The sequence below is a fragment of the Mytilus edulis genome, chromosome 6, assembly GCF_963676685.1.
Source record: "Mytilus edulis chromosome 6, xbMytEdul2.2, whole genome shotgun sequence".
Taxonomy (NCBI): Eukaryota; Metazoa; Mollusca; class Bivalvia; order Mytilida; family Mytilidae; genus Mytilus; species Mytilus edulis.
Genome location: NC_092349.1, coordinates 48907029 through 48925736, shown reverse-complemented (window position 1 = coordinate 48925736; position 18708 = coordinate 48907029). Strand labels below are relative to the sequence as shown.

At 35.2% G+C, this 18708-nt stretch overlaps 16 non-coding genes across 16 annotated transcripts; 11 read left to right on the top strand and 5 right to left on the bottom strand.

Annotated features, from left to right (window-relative positions):
* Positions 1–2164: 2164 nt before the first annotated feature.
* On the top strand, positions 2165–2236 carry Trnag-ucc (transfer RNA glycine (anticodon UCC)). The gene has a single exon. It is a non-coding gene; the product is annotated as a tRNA-Gly (tRNA).
* Positions 2237–2565: 329 nt separating this feature from the next.
* Positions 2566–2638, bottom strand: Trnav-aac (transfer RNA valine (anticodon AAC)). The gene has a single exon. It is a non-coding gene; the product is annotated as a tRNA-Val (tRNA).
* A 375-nt stretch (positions 2639–3013) lies between these two features.
* Trnap-cgg (transfer RNA proline (anticodon CGG)) lies at positions 3014–3085 on the top strand. The gene has a single exon. It is a non-coding gene; the product is annotated as a tRNA-Pro (tRNA).
* Positions 3086–4604: 1519 nt separating this feature from the next.
* Trnag-ucc (transfer RNA glycine (anticodon UCC)) lies at positions 4605–4676 on the top strand. The gene has a single exon. It is a non-coding gene; the product is annotated as a tRNA-Gly (tRNA).
* A 248-nt stretch (positions 4677–4924) lies between these two features.
* Positions 4925–4996, top strand: Trnag-ucc (transfer RNA glycine (anticodon UCC)). The gene has a single exon. It is a non-coding gene; the product is annotated as a tRNA-Gly (tRNA).
* Positions 4997–5325: 329 nt separating this feature from the next.
* Trnav-aac (transfer RNA valine (anticodon AAC)) lies at positions 5326–5398 on the bottom strand. Its single transcript has one exon. It is a non-coding gene; the product is annotated as a tRNA-Val (tRNA).
* A 375-nt stretch (positions 5399–5773) lies between these two features.
* Positions 5774–5845, top strand: Trnap-cgg (transfer RNA proline (anticodon CGG)). Its single transcript has one exon. It is a non-coding gene; the product is annotated as a tRNA-Pro (tRNA).
* A 4224-nt stretch (positions 5846–10069) lies between these two features.
* Positions 10070–10142, bottom strand: Trnav-aac (transfer RNA valine (anticodon AAC)). The gene has a single exon. It is a non-coding gene; the product is annotated as a tRNA-Val (tRNA).
* Positions 10143–10517: 375 nt separating this feature from the next.
* On the top strand, positions 10518–10589 carry Trnap-cgg (transfer RNA proline (anticodon CGG)). The gene has a single exon. It is a non-coding gene; the product is annotated as a tRNA-Pro (tRNA).
* A 1518-nt stretch (positions 10590–12107) lies between these two features.
* Trnag-ucc (transfer RNA glycine (anticodon UCC)) lies at positions 12108–12179 on the top strand. The gene has a single exon. It is a non-coding gene; the product is annotated as a tRNA-Gly (tRNA).
* A 248-nt stretch (positions 12180–12427) lies between these two features.
* On the top strand, positions 12428–12499 carry Trnag-ucc (transfer RNA glycine (anticodon UCC)). Its single transcript has one exon. It is a non-coding gene; the product is annotated as a tRNA-Gly (tRNA).
* A 330-nt stretch (positions 12500–12829) lies between these two features.
* On the bottom strand, positions 12830–12902 carry Trnav-aac (transfer RNA valine (anticodon AAC)). Its single transcript has one exon. It is a non-coding gene; the product is annotated as a tRNA-Val (tRNA).
* A 375-nt stretch (positions 12903–13277) lies between these two features.
* Trnap-cgg (transfer RNA proline (anticodon CGG)) lies at positions 13278–13349 on the top strand. Its single transcript has one exon. It is a non-coding gene; the product is annotated as a tRNA-Pro (tRNA).
* Positions 13350–14862: 1513 nt separating this feature from the next.
* Trnag-ucc (transfer RNA glycine (anticodon UCC)) lies at positions 14863–14934 on the top strand. The gene has a single exon. It is a non-coding gene; the product is annotated as a tRNA-Gly (tRNA).
* Positions 14935–15182: 248 nt separating this feature from the next.
* Positions 15183–15254, top strand: Trnag-ucc (transfer RNA glycine (anticodon UCC)). Its single transcript has one exon. It is a non-coding gene; the product is annotated as a tRNA-Gly (tRNA).
* A 2366-nt stretch (positions 15255–17620) lies between these two features.
* Positions 17621–17693, bottom strand: Trnav-aac (transfer RNA valine (anticodon AAC)). Its single transcript has one exon. It is a non-coding gene; the product is annotated as a tRNA-Val (tRNA).
* Between the last annotated feature and the right edge of the window lie 1015 nt (positions 17694–18708).

The window sequence follows — 18708 nt, the reverse complement described above, 5'->3', positions numbered from 1 at the left end:
AACTGGTGCTAAAATTAATAGACAAAAATCTGAAATTTTATGTGTTGGAAAGGGAGAATTGTCACCTGTAGAAAAACAGGAGTATGGTTTACAAGTATGTGATAATAATGTACAGTTACTTGGTGTTTATGTTGGAAAAAACAGAAATATATGTGATGATCTAAATTGGAAAGAAAAGATATCAAAATTGAAATCTCTTTTGAATATATGGTTACAAAGGCAATTAACATTGCAGGGTAGAGTTGTTGTTGTAAATACGTTAATGATGTCTAGATTTTGGTACACTCTTTTTGTATCCTCTATCCCGGAATGGGCTTATAATGAGATAAAGATTGTATGTGTTAATTTTGTATGGAATAAGAGATCTCATTTGGTGAATTATAATGTTATAATAAATCATAAATGTAATGGAGGTTTGCAATTAGTTGATATGAAATGTAAAATACATGCATTTAGATTAAAGTTTTTAGGAAGATTGATAAATGATGAATATGATGTACTATGGAAGCATACTTTTCTATACTTTGTGTCAAAGATTTATAATATGAATCTTGGTTTAGAAGTCTTGTTTATGCAAGTACCACATTGTGAGTTAAAATGTTTACCGATTGTGTATATTGAAATGTTAGAAGCTTGGTATATCTTGAGACAGAAGTCTGAAATGAAATTGAGTGTAGAAAATATATATGACCAACCATTGTTTAGGAATCCGGAGATTGTATTGAAGGATAAACCAATACTTTGGTATGATTTTATAAATGCTGGTATTATATCTCTTATGGATATATGTTATGAGGTTAAAACAGGGTTTTTACCTGATTGTGCTATTGTTGAAATAATACAAAATATATTTGAAAATGCAAATGTAAAGAATGTAATTGATCGTTATCATTGTTTAATTTGTGCAATTCCTGATGACTGGAAGCAGACCGTGCAACGTGAATTGCATTATAGAAATGCAAAAAGAACAATAAACATTTCTGTTATTATTAATCATGTACCATTTGAGTTACCATTGTGTACTGTTAAAAAGCTGTATAATTGTTTACTAGATGATATTTGTAAAGATCCATGTGGTGTTGAAATGTGGAAAACACTGTTCAATATTGATGATAATGACTTTAGTAAGATGTGGTGTAATGTAAATTTATTCTGGAAACCTGCAAAGTGTATTGAATTAGATTACAAAATACTTCATAATTGTATATTTACTAAAAGTAAATTCAAAAGAATTGGATGGTCTGATGATGATTTATGTGATGTTTGTGGTAGTGAAATTGAAGATCTATTACATATGTTTATAAACTGTGATGAACTGTTAGAATTTCATAACTATTTGTCTGAATTGTTTGTAAAATTATTTGAAAATTGTGATTCTGACAAAATAAGTGGTGTACAAAGTGAACATTTGCTACTATTTGGGTTAAATTGGAAAATGAAAGGTGTTAATGACAGTTTTGTTAACTTTCTGCTTTCAACTGCAAGATATTGTATATTTAGAAGAAGGAATATTATTATGAATGGCAAAACAAATGTTAATTTAGTTCAACTTTTTAAGTATGCACTGAAACATTATGTAATGTATTTTTATGTGTATATGTGTCAAAAAGGCAAAATGAAGTCTTTATTTGAAAAGAAATTTTTGCTTGATAATCCTCTGGTTAAAGAAGAAGATGATGATATAATATTTAAATTGTAGTAATTTGGAAATGTAAACTGATTGTGTGATGTAGACATTTATACAGAAGCTTGAAATTGAATGTTATAGACATTTCGAATTGATATTGACACTTGTGATAATGTTTTATGTATTTTAATGTGTATAATATGATGTCTTATTTTAATAAAGATAAAAAAAAAAAAAAGCATGGTTGCCTTCCAAGCAGTCGATCCGGGTTCGACTCCCGGCCGACGCACGTAATTTTTGTTAGGATTTGATGGAATCAAATATAGCATGTTCCTTACACTAGTTGACGAACTTTCGGAAATGTAGTGTTTCTTTATTTGCGAGAGAGGTAAACAATAGCTTGTTTTCATATCTTTTTGTCTAACTGAACTCCAATAGGTTAAGATACAATTTGCTATAAAACTTCAAATATATGAAGCTTTATATATTGGATGGGTGCGATATATGTCTAAGAGAATTTAAACAGGTGTATTTATGGCGTCGGTGGTGTAACGGTTAGCATGGTTGCCTTCCAAGCAGTCGATCCGGGTTCGACTCCCGGCCGACGCACGAATTTTTTATATTGTATGAAATTTATTGTCTACGTCATGTGAAAAAAAAAAATACTCTGACCATTCCGATTCATGTTGTCTCAGTGCTTCCACAACTTTTTAATAGAAGCACCCCAGTGATTTCAAATTTCGGACTACTCGGTATACCAACATTAATTTCAACTCTTTACCAATCAAAGTTGATACAACTGAACCGTTTGGACCAGTAGTGCTGAACAACTTTTGACACTAACTATAGTAATCTTGAAACAAAGTAAAACCGACAGCAAACTTTTTGAACGTTGATGCAATTTCAAATTGGCCATTCTTAAAGACAGCAAAAATAGATGTTTCCGCTGAGGATTGAACTCAGGACCTTCCGCGTGTTAAGCGGATGTGATAACCACTACACCACGGAAACCATGGGGATCTAGGTGTGAATTTAAGCTTAAAACCTTGACGGAAATCAAAGGCATGTAGCATTGCAGCTCAGGCATATCAACAGTTGACCTAATTGATGGATAACTAAATTTCTGCCGGCAGACAAACGCTATTTTATCATATGTCGTCTTTATTTTGTATTCGAAATCTCAAATTGATCCGACACGCAGTGTAAACTTTAATTTTTAGTTATTCCTTTCACATAGAAACCGTACTTAATTTGCAATCGATAGCTACAATTTGTCAATGAAAATAAAATATTCTAGAGATTGGAATACTTGTTCACTGTCTTGGCACAATGTGGTATGTGATATGAAATTATTTATAATCTATTTAATTTCACTTAGCAGTGTCAGGCTCGTTGGTCTAGTGGTATGATTCTCGCTTCGGGTGCGAGAGGTCCCGGGTTCGACTCCCGGACGAGCCCTAATTTTTGGCATTGCAAAAGGATCCGCTCATTAAACATCAAATCGCGAAACTGGGGTACCAATGTTGTAAGGCCACAATTTGGAGAATCACGGCCGCACAAATATATAAGCAGCCTATTCAAAGCGTAATTTATCGTTACCCATCTGGTCTTCCCGTCCTCATCAATGTCAGCCTGCAAAATGGGCTATAGACATTACTCGTGATACAACTCAAAAGGGAGTCTCCAACTATGTACAGTATATGCATCCAACTAGTATATTTCCTACCATAGAGGTGTCATGGATACTAGAATATATTTATTAAATGGTCTTGATCATGTTAATCTTTTGGGCCTCGGTGGATTTTGCTTCGCTTCTTTCGTATTTAAAATTGGCGCAACGTACTTCAGCCGTATCTATCCTGCCTTAATTATGACACTTTGTCGTAACCGTGGTGATTTCGTCTCATTCTTCGTCCAGGGATTCCTGACTGCGGATCGATGTTCACATTCCGGTCGCCGGTAAGTCAGATTTGTGTCAAGTTCCTCCCAGACAGACTACACACATTGCATAATGGCCCACACGGTTCTAGAAAGGTTATCATTTGAAAGAAGTAATAAGACTGACACTAACACCATGTCGTGGTATACATTTTCGATGCTAAAAAGTGGTAAATTAATTTTTTTACTCTCTCTCTCTCTCTCTCTCTCTCTCTCTCTTTTTTTTTTATCCATCTGTTGCTGGATATTCTCCTATTCTTTTTGAGTTTCTAAATTTCATCCTTTCAATTCCGCTATCCAAAAGTATAGTATTTGCGTCATATACGTCATCGTTATCGTCCTCTTATTAACTGCGTTTTTTTTTTTTCTTTAATCATGAATTTGATACATTTTCTTATAAGTTTATATTACGCCTCGGGCAATTATACTGTTCGTGTCGTCATCATGTAAACATATGTTCACCGGTCTTTGTTTCGTATACAGTGTATAACCTAAACATTCGCCGGGAAAGCAAATTCTCTTTTGTTTTTCAGTCTATCTTGTTCTGTTCAGCAGACTTTATCTCCAATTCTTCCTCACAGAAAACATTTTCTTCAAATAGTGGTTTAGAGAAAGTAACATATGTTCGAAGATTAATTACGCCCCTCAGTAATTGATTCGTATTTCCACTACAAATTAGCATAACCTCGCTACACCTAGTGTACGATATTGTTAAATTAGTTGCACAATGATGAGACAAAGAATTAAACTTTCAGGACCTCTTTTTAAAAAGTTTCAACTTTGGATAATTTCTATACCGTATCAATTACGGAATAATTGGCATCAGCTATCATGTACTATGTAGCAGTGTAGAAGTAAATATTTTGTTAGCATGGGGAAATTTAAAAGAAATAGACATTGTAAGTTATATATCGATATCATTAAAGTTGTTATTTTTTTTTTTTAATCTAGCCTGCATATATGCATTGCCACGTAATTCAATAAACTGGCTGTATACTTCTGTGCTATAAGAAAGAATTTCGTTCACATCAGTAACATGGCGTCGGTGGTGTAACGGTTAGCATGGTTGCCTTCCAAGCAGTCGATCCGGGTTCGACTCCCGGCCGACGCACGTAATTTTTGTTAGGATTTGATGGAATCAAATATAGCATGTTCCTTACACTAGTTGACGAACTTTCGGAAATGTAGTGTTTCTTTATTTGCGAGAGAGGTAAACAATAGCTTGTTTTCATATCTTTTTGTCTAACTGAACTCCAATAGGTTAAGATACAATTTGCTATAAAACTTCAAATATATGAAGCTTTATATATTGGATGGGTGCGATATATGTCTAAGAGAATTTAAACAGGTGTATTTATGGCGTCGGTGGTGTAACGGTTAGCATGGTTGCCTTCCAAGCAGTCGATCCGGGTTCGACTCCCGGCCGACGCACGAATTTTTTATATTGTATGAACTTTATTGTCTACGTCATGTGAAAAAAAAAAATACTCTGACCATTCCGATTCCTGTTGTCTCAGTGCTTCCACAACTTTTTAATAGAAGCACCCCAGTGATTTCAAATTTCGGACTACTCGGTATACCAACATTAATTTCAACTCTTTACCAATCAAAGTTGATACAACTGAACCGTTTGGACCAGTAGTGCTGAACAACTTTTGACACTAACTATAGTAATCTTGAAACAAAGTAAAACCGACAGCAAACTTTTTGAACGTTGATGCAATTTCAAATTGGCCATTCTTAAAGACAGCAAAAATAGATGTTTCCGCTGAGGATTGAACTCAGGACCTTCCACGTGTTAAGCGGATGTGATAACCACTACACCACGGAAACCATGGGGATCTAGGTGTGAATTTAAGCTTAAAACCATGACGGAAATCAAAGGCATGTAGCATTGCAGCTCAGGCATATCAACAGTTGACCTAATTGATGGATAACTAAATTTCTGCCGGCAGACAAACGCTATTTTATCATATGTCGTCTTTATTTTGTATTCGAAATCTCAAATTGATCCGACACGCAGTGTAAACTTTAATTTTTAGTTATTCCTTTCACATAGAAACCGTACTTAATTTGCAATCGATAGCTACAATTTGTCAATGAAAATAAAATATTCTAGAGATTGGAATACTTGTTCACTGTCTTGGCACAATGTGGTATGTGATATGAAATTATTTATAATCTATTTAATTTCACTTAGCAGTGTCAGGCTCGTTGGTCTAGTGGTATGATTCTTGCTTCGGGTGCGAGAGGTCCCGGGTTCGACTCCCGGACGAGCCCTAATTTTTGGCATTGCAAAAGGATCCGCTCATTAAACATCAAATCGCGAAACTGGGGTACCAATGTTGTAAGGCCACAATTTGGAGAATCACGGCCGCACAAATATATAAGCAGCCTATTCAAAGCGTAATTTATCGTTACCCATCTGGTCTTCCCGTCCTCATCAATGTCAGCCTGCAAAATGGGCTATAGACATTACTCGTGATACAACTCAAAAGGGAGTCTCCAACTATGTACAGTATATGCATCCAACTAGTATATTTCCTACCATAGAGGTGTCATGGATACTAGAATATATTTATTAAATGGTCTTGATCATGTTAATCTTTTGGGCCTCGGTGGATTTTGCTTCGCTTCTTTCGTATTTAAAATTGGCGCAACGTACTTCAGCCGTATCTATCCTGCCTTAATTATGACACTTTGTCGTAACCGTGGTGATTTCGTCTCATTCTTCGTCCAGGGATTCCTGACTGCGGATCGATGTTCACATTCCGGTCGCCGGTAAGTCAGATTTGTGTCAAGTTCCTCCCAGACAGACTACACACATTGCATAATGGCCCACACGGTTCTAGAAAGGTTATCATTTGAAAGAAGTAATAAGACTGACACTAACACCATGTCGTGGTATACATTTTCGATGCTAAAAAGTGGTAAATTAATTTTTTTACTCTCTCTCTCTCTCTCTCTCTCTCTTTTTTTTTTTTATCCATCTGTTGCTGGATATTCTCCTATTCTTTTTGAGTTTCTAAATTTCATCCTTTCAATTCCGCTATCCAAAAGTATAGTATTTGCGTCATATACGTCATCGTTATCGTCCTCTTATTAACTGCGTTTTTTTTTTTCTTTAATCATGAATTTGATACATTTTCTTATAAGTTTATATTACGCCTCGGGCAATTATACTGTTCGTGTCGTCATCATGTAAACATATGTTCACCGGTCTTTGTTTCGTATACAGTGTATAACCTAAACATTCGCCGGGAAAGCAAATTCTCTTTTGTTTTTCAGTCTATCTTGTTCTGTTCAGCAGACTTTATCTCCAATTCTTCCTCACAGAAAACATTTTCTTCAAATAGTGGTTTAGAGAAAGTAACATATGTTCGAAGATTAATTACGCCCCTCAGTAATTGATTCGTATTTCCACTACAAATTAGCATAACCTCGCTACACCTAGTGTACGATATTGTTAAATTAATTGCACAATGATGAGACAAAGAATTAAACTTTCAGGACCTCTTTTTAAAAAGTTTCAACTTTGGATAATTTCTATACCGTATCAATTACGGAATAATTGGCATCAGCTATCATGTACTATGTAGCAGTGTAGAAGTAAATATTTTGTTAGCATGGGGAAATTTAAAAGAAATAGACATTGTAAGTTATATATCGATATCATTAAAGTTGTTATTTTTTTTTTTTTTTTAATCTAGCCTGCATATATGCATTGCCACGTAATTCAATAAACTGGCTGTATACTTCTGTGCTATAAGAAAGAATTTCGTTCACATCAGTAACATGGCGTCGGTGGTGTAACGGTTAGCATGGTTGCCTTTTTTTTAATGTGGTCGAGTGGACCTTTAAGTGACTGGATGTGTTGTTTATGTCTAAAGAAAATTACTATGTTATAAGTGATTGCTCGGATTTCCAAGCATATATTAGGAATATAAACATTCTAACTTGTATCAGAAGTAAGTTGTTTTCTTTAATTATGACAAAACTGTCGTTTGTAAAGTATTACGTATTTGTAAACATTGTCGTATAGAAAGAGGCCACCGAAGGTGAATTGTTTTATAATGGAGAGACTTCCATCTTTATTGATGAGCACCATAGAAAATGCTTGTGGACAATTTAGAAATATAACATTTACCGTGCATGGTGAAAATGACAGAGCACGTATTTCTATCATGTTTTCAAATGAAGATAACAATAAAAGTAAACGAAAGTCTAATTCAACTGTCAATCGTGACAAAAAACGTATGAAGGAATATAACAATATTGTTGATAGTGTTTCTAATATTGAAAAACATACCGAAGTGATTCATTTGAATAGTGCATTTGAAACAAATCAAATACGGGACGAAACGGTAGCAACAAATACATCAGATATAATGGACATTGAAGAGAACCCGTCTGAGGCCTCCACTACTGCATGTACAGGTAACATTGAAACCGGTATAGAACGTCCAAATATAGAACTGTGTTCAATCGATACAGGTAAAGAATGTTCTGTGTCATTGAATAGTGAAATTAACAATGTAAATAAAAACAAACGTGGATTATCCATTGACATAATTGAAAAGGATAAATGTAAAACAAAAGGAAATGTACTTTCAGAATTTATGCCGCTTAGTAAAGTAAATTACAGTGATATTTTATCTGCTACATCTCAACGCGATAGAATGGTAGAACAAAATGACAAAAGTAAACAAACATTTCCGTCAAATATTGCAACTGATATTAAGTTAATTCCAAAATTTGTTTTGAAACAATCAGGAGGTCGCAACGAAATATTGATCGGAAAAACATTGAGGAAACGTCTGATATTGTATTATATAGATGATAAAGAATTTGAAATACTCGATTGCAGTGACCGAGTTTTCTATAAATTTAATAAAGTGTTGACTGAAGATTTTCGTGATGTAAGAACTATACCGAAATTGATGACTGATGATGTGAGAAAAGGAATAGATGAGATGATAAAATTTGCGACAAATAAAAAACTATAATTGTTTCATTATTTTATTATATGTTGATTTGTAAGAGAGATAGTTTGTATGTTGTTTGTGAGAATTTTGTGAAAAAGTTTTTCAAAATATTTTGATAATTTTTGTGCTCTGTTTGCATGTCTTTAAATAGCTGATGATTGACTCGATATTTAATACTTCGAATTTTGATTGCGTTGTGGAATGGAATCCAGCCCAGTGCGAACAATATTTTCTATTGTATTATTTTTTGCCCTCTGTCGGAAAATAAGACGTCATAATCATTGTTCACTCTAATTTTTCTTTGTATTCTGTGTAAGCTTTTTATCAATTTGAATGTATGTGCTGAATGGTAGATAAGAGTGAGTTAGAATATAAGTATATGAATATTTTTCTATAGGATATGATATGATATCTATATATGAGTATATAACCAGATAATTGTGTTCGTGAAAATATTTCACGCATTTGAATTGTAAATGTAGAATATTGAATATTTCTTTTCAGAGAAAGGACAATAATTGATTATATTGTTTTCATTGATGTGTAATTCTGAACTGTGATATGTAAATACGAAGTTTGATTATAATAAAGATAAAAAAAAAAAAGCATGGTTGCCTTCCAAGCAGTCGATCCGGGTTCGACTCCCGGCCGACGCACGTAATTTTTGTTAGGATTTGATGGAATCAAATATAGCATGTTCCTTACACTAGTTGACGAACTTTCGGAAATGTAGTGTTTCTTTATTTGCGAGAGAGGTAAACAATAGCTTGTTTTCATATCTTTTTGTCTAACTGAACTCCAATAGGTTAAGATACAATTTGCTATAAAACTTCAAATATATGAAGCTTTATATATTGGATGGGTGCGATATATGTCTAAGAGAATTTAAACAGGTGTATTTATGGCGTCGGTGGTGTAACGGTTAGCATGGTTGCCTTCCAAGCAGTCGATCTGTCAACGTATATTTGTTCCACCTAGCAGAAGTTCCAATGGAAACATTGTTATATACAATGTCAGAATATCTGTTCCTGTTGGAACAAATCTTCTATACCATTTATTCTGTTAGGAACATTTTCTGTAATATTTATTCCAGTGGAAATAATATTCCAGAATATTGTTTCCATTTGGAACTTATATTATGAAGGAACTTCTATTCTGTGACAGATCCGGGTTCGACTCCCGGCCGACGCACGAATTTTTTATATTGTATGAAATTTATTGTCTACGTCATGTGAAAAAAAAAATACTCTGACCATTCCGATTCCTGTTGTCTCAGTGCTTCCACAACTTTTTAATAGAAGCACCCCAGTGATTTCAAATTTCGGACTACTCGGTATACCAACATTAATTTCAACTCTTTACCAATCAAAGTTGATACAACTGAACCGTTTGGACCAGTAGTGCTGAACAACTTTTGACACTAACTATAGTAATCTTGAAACAAAGTAAAACCGACAGCAAACTTTTTGAACGTTGATGCAATTTCAAATTGGCCATTCTTAAAGACAGCAAAAATAGATGTTTCCGCTGAGGATTGAACTCAGGACCTTCCGCGTGTTAAGCGGATGTGATAACCACTACACCACGGAAACCATGGGGATCTAGGTGTGAATTTAAGCTTAAAACCATGACGGAAATCAAAGGCATGTAGCATTGCAGCTCAGGCATATCAACAGTTGACCTAATTGATGGATAACTAAATTTCTGCCGGCAGACAAACGCTATTTTATCATATGTCGTCTTTATTTTGTATTCGAAATCTCAAATTGATCCGACACGCAGTGTAAACTTTAATTTTTAGTTATTCCTTTCACATAGAAACCGTACTTAATTTGCAATCGATAGCTACAATTTGTCAATGAAAATAAAATATTCTAGAGATTGGAATACTTGTTCACTGTCTTGGCACAATGTGGTATGTGATATGAAATTATTTATAATCTATTTAATTTCACTTAGCAGTGTCAGGCTCGTTGGTCTAGTGGTATGATTCTCGCTTCGGGTGCGAGAGGTCCCGGGTTCGACTCCCGGACGAGCCCTAATTTTTGGCATTGCAAAAGGATCCGCTCATTAAACATCAAATCGCGAAACTGGGGTACCAATGTTGTAAGGCCACAATTTGGAGAATCACGGCCGCACAAATATATAAGCAGCCTATTCAAAGCGTAATTTATCGTTACCCATCTGGTCTTCCCGTCCTCATCAATGTCAGCCTGCAAAATGGGCTATAGACATTACTCGTGATACAACTCAAAAGGGAGTCTCCAACTATGTACAGTATATGCATCCAACTAGTATATTTCCTACCATAGAGGTGTCATGGATACTAGAATATATTTATTAAATGGTCTTGATCATGTTAATCTTTTGGGCCTCGGTGGATTTTGCTTCGCTTCTTTCGTATTTAAAATTGGCGCAACGTACTTCAGCCGTATCTATCCTGCCTTAATTATGACACTTTGTCGTAACCGTGGTGATTTCGTCTCATTCTTCGTCCAGGGATTCCTGACTGCGGATCGATGTTCACATTCCGGTCGCCGGTAAGTCAGATTTGTGTCAAGTTCCTCCCAGACAGACTACACACATTGCATAATGGCCCACACGGTTCTAGAAAGGTTATCATTTGAAAGAAGTAATAAGACTGACACTAACACCATGTCGTGGTATACATTTTCGATGCTAAAAAGTGGTAAATTAATTTTTTTTACTCTCTCTCTCTCTCTCTCTCTCTCTCTCTCTCTCTTTTTTTTTATCCATCTGTTGCTGGATATTCTCCTATTCTTTTTGAGTTTCTAAATTTCATCCTTTCAATTCCGCTATCCAAAAGTATAGTATTTGCGTCATATACGTCATCGTTATCGTCCTCTTATTAACTGCGTTTTTTTTTCTTTAATCATGAATTTGATACATTTTCTTATAAGTTTATATTACGCCTCGGGCAATTATACTGTTCGTGTCGTCATCATGTAAACATATGTTCACCGGTCTTTGTTTCTTATACAGTGTATAACCTAAACATTCGCCGGGAAAGCAAATTCTCTTTTGTTTTTCAGTCTATCTTGTTCTGTTCAGCAGACTTTATCTCCAATTCTTCCTCACAGAAAACATTTTCTTCAAATAGTGGTTTAGAGAAAGTAACATATGTTCGAAGATTAATTACGCCCCTCAGTAATTGATTCGTATTTCCACTACAAATAAGCATAACCTCGCTACACCTAGTGTACGATATTGTTAAATTAATTGCACAATGATGAGACAAAGAATTAAACTTTCAGGACCTCTTTTTAAAAAGTTTCAACTTTGGATAATTTCTATACCGTATCAATTACGGAATAATTGGCATCAGCTATCATGTACTATGTAGCAGTGTAGAAGTAAATATTTTGTTAGCATGGGGAAATTTAAAAGAAATAGACATTGTAAGTTATATATCGATATCATTAAAGTTGTTATTTTTTTTTTAATCTAGCCTGCATATATGCATTGCCACGTAATTCAATAAACTGGCTGTATACTTCTGTGCTATAAGAAAGAATTTCGTTCACATCAGTAACATGGCGTCGGTTGTGTAACGGTTAGCATGGTTGCCTTCCAAGCAGTCGATCCGGGTTCGACTCCCGGCCGACGCACGTAATTTTTGTTAGGATTTGATGGAATCAAATATAGCATGTTCCTTACACTAGTTGACGAACTTTCGGAAATGTAGTGTTTCTTTATTTGCGAGAGAGGTAAACAATAGCTTGTTTTCATATCTTTTTGTCTAACTGAACTCCAATAGGTTAAGATACAATTTGCTATAAAACTTAAAATATATGAAGCTTTATATATTGGATGGGTGCGATATATATCTAAGAGAATTTAAACAGGTGTATTTATGGCGTCGGTGGTGTAACGGTTAGCATGGTTGCCTTCCAAGCAGTCGATCCGGGTTCGACTCCCGGCCGACGCACGAATTTTTTATATTGTATGAAATTTATTGTCTACGTCATGTGAAAAAAAAAAAATACTCTGACCATTCCGATTCATGTTGTCTCAGTGCTTCCACAACTTTTTAATAGAAGCACCCCAGTGATTTCAAATTTCGGACTACTCGGTATACCAACATTAATTGCAACTCTTTACCAATCAAAGTTGATACAACTGAACCGTTTGGACCAGTAGTGCTGAACAACTTTTGACACTAACTATAGTAATCTTGAAACAAAGTAAAACCGACAGCAAACTTTTTGAACGTTGATGCAATTTCAAATTGGCCATTCTTAAAGACAGCAAAAATAGATGTTTCCGCTGAGGATTGAACTCAGGACCTTCCGCGTGTTAAGCGGATGTGATAACCACTGCACCACGGAAACCATGGGGATCTAGGTGTGAATTTAAGCTTAAAACCATGACGGAAATCAAAGGCATGTAGCATTGCAGCTCAGGCATATCAACAGTTGACCTAATTGATGGATAACTAAATTTCTGCCGGCAGACAAACGCTATTTTATCATATGTCGTCTTTATTTTGTATTCGAAATCTCAAATTGATCCGACACGCAGTGTAAACTTTAATTTTTAGTTATTCCTTTCACATAGAAACCGTACTTAATTTGCAATCGATAGCTACAATTTGTCAATGAAAATAAAATATTCTAGAGATTGGAATACTTGTTCACTGTCTTGGCACAATGTGGTATGTGATATGAAATTATTTATAATCTATTTAATTTCACTTAGCAGTGTCAGGCTCGTTGGTCTAGTGGTATGATTCTCGCTTCGGGTGCGAGAGGTCCCGGGTTCGACTCCCGGACGAGCCCTAATTTTTGGCATTGCAAAAGGATCCGCTCATTAAACATCAAATCGCGAAACTGGGGTTCCCAAGTTGTAAGGCCACAATTTGGAGAATCACGGCCGCACAAATATATAAGCAGCCTATTCAAAGCGTAATTTATCGTTACCCATCTGGTCTTCCCGTCCTCATCAATGTCAGCCTGCAAAATGGGCTATAGACATTACTCGTGATACAACTCAAAAGGGAGTCTCCAACTATGTACAGTATATGCATCCAACTAGTATATTTCCTACCATAGAGGTGTCATGGATACTAGAATATATTTATTAAATGGTCTTGATCATGTTAATCTTTTGGGCCTCGGTGGATTTTGCTTCGCTTCTTTCGTATTTAAAATTGGCGCAACGTACTTCAGCCGTATCTATCCTGCCTTAATTATGACACTTTGTCGTAACCGTGGTGATTTCGTCTCATTCTTCGTCCAGGGATTCCTGACTGCGGATCGATGTTCACATTCCGGTCGCCGGTAAGTCAGATTTGTGTCAAGTTCCTCCCAGACAGACTACACACATTGCATAATGGCCCACACGGTTCTAGAAAGGTTATCATTTGAAAGAAGTAATAAGACTGACACTAACACCATGTCGTGGTATACATTTTCGATGCTAAAAAGTGGTAAATTAATTTTTTTACTCTCTCTCTCTCTCTCTCTCTCTCTTTTTTTTTTTTATCCATCTGTTGCTGGATATTCTCCTATTCTTTTTGAGTTTCTAAATTTCATCCTTTCAATTCCGCTATCCAAAAGTATAGTATTTGCGTCATATACGTCATCGTTATCGTCCTCTTATTAACTGCGTTTTTTTTTTTCTTTAATCATGAATTTGATACATTTTCTTATAAGTTTATATTACGCCTCGGGCAATTATACTGTTCGTGTCGTCATCATGTAAACATATGTTCACCGGTCTTTGTTTCGTATACAGTGTATAACCTAAACATTCGCCGGGAAAGCAAATTCTCTTTTGTTTTTCAGTCTATCTTGTTCTGTTCAGCAGACTTTATCTCCAATTCTTCCTCACAGAAAACATTTTCTTCAAATAGTGGTTTAGAGAAAGTTACATATGTTCGAAGATTAATTACGCCCCTCAGTAATTGATTCGTATTTCCACTACAAATTAGCATAACCTCGCTACACCTAGTGTACGATATTGTTAAATTAATTGCACAATGATGAGACAAAGAATTAAACTTTCAGGACCTCTTTTTAAAAAGTTTCAACTTTGGATAATTTCTATACCGTATCAATTACGGAATAATTGGCATCAGCTATCATGTACTATGTAGCAGTGTAGAAGTAAATATTTTGTTAGCATGGGGAAATTTAAAAGAAATAGACATTGTAAGTTATATATCGATATCATTAAAGTTGTTATTTTTTTTTTTAATCTAGCCTGCATATATGCATTGCCACGTAATTCAATAAACTGGCTGTATACTTCTGTGCTATAAGAAAGAATTTCGTTCACATCAGTAACATGGCGTCGGTGGTGTAACGGTTAGCATGGTTGCCTTCCAAGCAGTCGATCCGGGTTCGACTCCCGGCCGACGCACGTAATTTTTGTTAGGATTTGATGGAATCAAATATAGCATGTTCCTTACACTAGTTGACGAACTTTCGGAAATGTAGTGTTTCTTTATTTGCGAGAGAGGTAAACAATAGCTTGTTTTCATATCTTTTTGTCTAACTGAACTCCAATAGGTTAAGATACAATTTGCTATAAAACTTCAAATATATGAAGCTTTATATATTGGATGGGTGCGATATATGTCTAAGAGAATTTAAACAGGTGTATTTATGGCGTCGGTGGTGTAACGGTTAGCATGGTTGCCTTCCAAGCAGTCGATCCGGGTTCGACTCCCGGCCGACGCACGAATTTTTTATATTGTATGAAATTTATTGTCTACGTCATGTGAAAAAAAAAAATACTCTGACCATTCCGATTCATGTTGTCTCAGTGCTTCCACAACTTTTTAATAGAAGCACCCCAGTGATTTCAAATTTCGGACTACTCGGTATACCAACATTAATTGCAACTCTTTACCAATCAAAGTTGATACAACTGAACCGTTTGGACCAGTAGTGCTGAACAACTTTTGACACTAACTATAGTAATCTTGAAACAAAGTAAAACCGACAGCAAACTTTTTGAACGTTGATGCAATTTCAAATTGGCCATTCTTAAAGACAGCAAAAATAGATGTTTCCGCTGAGGATTGAACTCAGGACCTTCCGCGTGTTAAGTGAGAAAAGTCGAACGCACCTTTGATTAGCAAGGACGTGTATTTCAACAAGGACAAATTTTTCCAATATATGTAGGATTCTTTGGATTTCCAGAATTTATATTCATGTTTGGATGAAGAACTTACTCGTCTTAAGTAAGTATCGTTTGTTTGTTGAAAACTGTAACCTCCCTGTTTGAAAAAAGACATGTTTTAAACTGATGTTTACAACTGTGCCATCGACCTAGATATTAACCTTGAACATCAATATTGATTATGGATAAATTACCTGTTTATTTGGTGAAGTCGATAGAAAATGCATGTAACATATTTGACAATATAACATTCACTATACACGGAGATGAAAATAAAGCAAGAATATCTATAATGTTCGGACAATCTGATAGTAAACATAGTACACGAAAGTCAAAATCTATGGAACGCAGGAATAACAAAAGAATGCAAAATTATATTGAAAAAGTTACAAAAAAAGATGACAAACTAGAAGGAAATAAAAGCTTTGTTCAAGGAACCATTGAAAGTAATGATGATCCATTAATGGAGATCGAAACAGAAACTGTACGGAGCGCAGAAACGGACACTACTGTAGTAGAGAACTGTACATTTGCATTACAGGATAGTAATACGGATTTTTCAAACACTTATTCCGACAAAGTTGAAGTTGAGAAAATGAACAAAGGGATAGGAAATGCTCAATTATCAGAAATTAGTGAAAACAAGGTAATTGAAACTATACGCAAAGAGGAAAAAGACACAACAATGACAATTCAGTCTGATGAATCGGATGATGATAGTGATGATGATAGTGATGACGATAGTGAGTTAAGTGACTATGATGGTTGTCCAATACAAGTCCCAATTGACGACATTATTGTGAAAGCGGTGATTAAGACAAGTAGATTATTGCCTGATAAATTCATTGCAAAAATAAAAGGGACAGAAAAACTTGTAAAGTATGATCGGGGTCGTAACAAAGTAGGACAAGTTCGACCAAAGGATGTTGATTATGACACATATAAGCAAAACGTCGAACAAGATTTTCCAGATGTGAGGAACTATGAATTTCGTCCTGATGATACTGATGATATACTTTTTCGGATTGCTGATTGTGCAATTGCTAATGGACTTTATAAACATAGAAAATGATTTATTTTGTATATATGAAAGCGTTTTATTTTTTAATTTGGATTATTCTATGACTTGAAATAATAGTTTTATTTTCAATTTTAAAAACATGTCTTTGAGTTATTATCTTACAATGTTAAAATAAAGTTGAATGTGTGAAGGAATTGGAATCCATCCGCGTACATGCAATTTTTGTTTTTATAAAAGCATTTCTGTTTAGACTTATGGTAATGTTGTGTAAAATGTAAATGAAAATAATTATTTTTTGTTTGGAAAGAGACGATGTGTATATTCTATTTTTAATTAAAAAATTCATAAAAGAAAAAAAAATAAAGTGATAATGCGGCATTATATAAATGAATGAATATATCTGAGTGTGATATTGTAGGAAATTTGCTAAAACTGTGATATCATTGTAGGTCAATCTGTATAATAACTGTATAATGTGTAATTATGATGTCTGATTATAATAAAGATAAAAAAAAAAAAAAGCATGGTTGCCTTCCAAGCAGTCGATCCGGGTTCGACTCCCGGCCGACGCACGAATTTTTTATATTGTATGAAATTTATTGTCTACGTCATGTGAAAAAAAAAATACTCTGACCATTCCGATTCCTGTTGTCTCAGTGCTTCCACAACTTTTTAATAGAAGCACCCCAGTGATTTCAAATTTCGGACTACTCGGTATACCAACATTAATTTCAACTCTTTACCAATCAAAGTTGATACAACTGAACCGTTTGGACCAGTAGTGCTGAACAACTTTTGACACTAACTATAGTAATCTTGAAACAAAGTAAAACCGACAGCAAACTTTTTGAACGTTGATGCAATTTCAAATTGGCCATTCTTAAAGACAGCAAAAATAGATGTTTCCGCTGAGGATTGAACTCAGGACCTTCCGCGTGTTAAGCGGATGTGATAACCACTACACCACGGAAACCATGGGGATCTAGGTGTGAATTTAAGCTTAAAACCATGACGGAAATCAAAGGCATGTAGCATTGCAGCTCAGGCATATCAACAGTTGACCTAATTGATGGATAACTAAATTTCTGCCGGCAGACAAACGCTATTTTATCATATGTCGTCTTTATTTTGTATTCGAAATCTCAAATTGATCCGACACGCAGTGTAAACTTTAATTTTTAGTTATTCCTTTCACATAGAAACCGTACTTAATTTGCAATCGATAGCTACAATTTGTCAATGAAAATAAAATATTCTAGAGATTGGAATACTTGTTCACTGTCTTGGCACAATGTGGTATGTGATATGAAATTATTTATAATCTATTTAATTTCACTTAGCAGTGTCAGGCTCGTTGGTCTAGTGGTTCTCGCTTCGGGTGCGAGAGGTCCCGGGTTCGACTCCCGGACGAGCCCTAATTTTTGGCATTGCAAAAGGATCCGCTCATTAAACATCAAATCGCGAAACTGGGGTACCAATGTTGTAAGGCCACAATTTGGAGAATCACGGCCGCACAAATATATAAGCAGCCTATTCAAAGCGTAATTTATCGTTACCCATCTGGTCTTCCCGTCCTCATCAATGTCAGCCTGCAAAATGGGCTATAGACATTACTCGTGATACAACTCAAAAGGGAGTCTCCAACTATGTACAGTATATGCATCCAACTAGTATATTTCCTACCATAGAGGTGTCATGGATACTAGAATATATTTATTAAATGGTCTTGATCATGTTAATCTTTTGGGCCTCGGTGGATTTTGCTTCGCTTCTTTCGTATTTAAAATTGGCGCAACGTACTTCAGCCGTATCTATCCTGCCTTAATTATGACACTTTGTCGTAACCGTGGTGATTTCGTCTCATTCTTCGTCCAGGGATTCCTGACTGCGGATCGATGTTCACATTCCGGTCGCCGGTAAGTCAGATTTGTGTCAAGTTCCTCCCAGACAGACTACACACATTGCATAATGGCCCACACGGTTCTAGA